This window comes from Octodon degus, unplaced genomic scaffold (assembly GCF_000260255.1).
Source record: "Octodon degus isolate 3935 unplaced genomic scaffold, OctDeg1.0 scaffold00021, whole genome shotgun sequence".
NCBI classification, from domain to species: domain Eukaryota; kingdom Metazoa; phylum Chordata; class Mammalia; order Rodentia; family Octodontidae; genus Octodon; species Octodon degus.
This window is the reverse complement of record NW_004524597.1, coordinates 13395054-13396752: the sequence shown is the minus strand read 5'-3', so window position 1 is coordinate 13396752 and position 1699 is coordinate 13395054. Positions and strand designations below refer to the sequence as shown.

The 1699-nt window shown below is 39.7% G+C and overlaps 1 protein-coding gene across 1 annotated transcript in view; it reads left to right on the top strand.

The window, feature by feature from the left end:
- The window catches only part of Cdc45 (cell division cycle 45), a 41493-nt gene that overhangs the window by 15694 nt on the left and 24100 nt on the right, over positions 1 to 1699 (top strand). The gene's annotated exons all lie outside the window — the stretch shown is intronic.

Genomic DNA, 1699 nt, shown 5'->3' with positions numbered 1-1699 from the left:
CCGGCCCACGCTGCGCCTGGGCTGGGACTGGTCCCGCCGGCGCAGGGTAGCAGGAAACTCTCCGCACACTCACCGGACCTGGGCTAGGACTCGGAGATCACCATTTCTATGATTTTTTTATTTAACAGTGTTACATAAATAAAATGGAATCATACAGTATGGAATCCTTAGCATTGGCTCTTTCCATTCAGTATAATTCTCTGAAGAATGATACAGGTCACTATGTCTACCAGTAGTTTATTTTATTATTCCATCAATATTGTACAGTATTCAGTATACAAATTCTGTATATATTTTGTCAGATTTAACACCTACATCCAGCATAAAATATGTTTTTAATTCTGTATACTCACAATGAGCATATGGACACAAAAATTAAAAATATAATACTATTAACCATCATTCATATTCAGTTTTTGAGCATTCCAGAAATGTCACTTAATTAATTATTGATATTGTTGAGTTCTTCTCTTTCAATTCTTTTTTTTTTTTTTTTTCCTTGTCTTTTTGGGACAGGGTTTTATGATGCAGTTCAAGGCTGGTGTTGCAGTCACTTATGTAGGCCAGGCTGGCCCCTTACAGGGGTCCTCTTGCCTCAGGATTCTCAGGGCTGGGATTATAGGCCTGTGTAACTATGCCTGGCTCCTTCTATTCATTTAATGTTACTTTCTATTAATGCATTTTGTTCTGGAGTCTGCTTTATCTGATATTAAATCTTTTTTCCCAGGGTCTTGGGCTTGTTAGGCAAATACTCCACTGCTGAGCAATATCTTGAGTCCTCTTTTATTTTGATAATCTTAATCAGTTGCCCAAATAAATCTATCGTCCTCCTGTCTCAATCTCTCAAGTATTATGGAGGCTTCTTTATGACTTCTTTAAAATATTTGTCAGCTACCTTTAGATTAGCAGGTGTGGCAGTCTTGGATTCCTCTGATACCATCAACAGAGAAGTTGGGGTGCTTTGTTATAGCTTTACAAGGTGGACAACTAAGCCCCAGCTTAGCCCTGTTGGGCTGAATGAGAATGTTTTCAGTTGGGTTGGCTGGAATGGTTGTTATATAAACATTTTCTGTCTTTCAGGACTGGTCCTTCCAGATCCTTTGGTTAGAGAGGCTAACTTTTATTGAATTTTTTTTTTTTGTTTGTTTGGTTTGGTTTTTTGTTTTTTGTTTTTTTGTCTGCGCTTGGTCTTTCCAGATTGCTGGCTTCTTCATCTGCAAGTCTGGGCTGTATGAGACAAAAAGAAAACTCAGAGCATATACTATCATGTTCTTCCTCTTCCTCAGGCCCCAGGTTTTTCACTGTTCTGCCTTTGCCCCTCTACCTTTCAGACTCTTAATTTCTTTTACTTATAGTATCCAGGGGTTTTAGTTGTATCTAGAAGACACATAGGGAAAAAGATTTCTTTTGCATTTTTCCCAAGAGCAGAAGTCTCAGGCCCATGAATATTTTTGTTTTTGAGACAGGTTCTCACTATGCAGTCCAGGCCTGCCTTGTACTCACTGTGTAGCCGAGGTTGGCCTTGAAGTCATTTCCTGCCTCTGCCTCCCAAGTACTGGGATTATAGGTGTGTCCCGCCATGACTGGCTAGTCCCATGTTTTTTTTTTTTGTTTTTGTTTTTTTTTTTTTTTTGACGGAACCGGGGATTGAACTCAGGCCCTTGCGCTTGCCAGGGAAGCGTTTATTCCACTGAGCCAT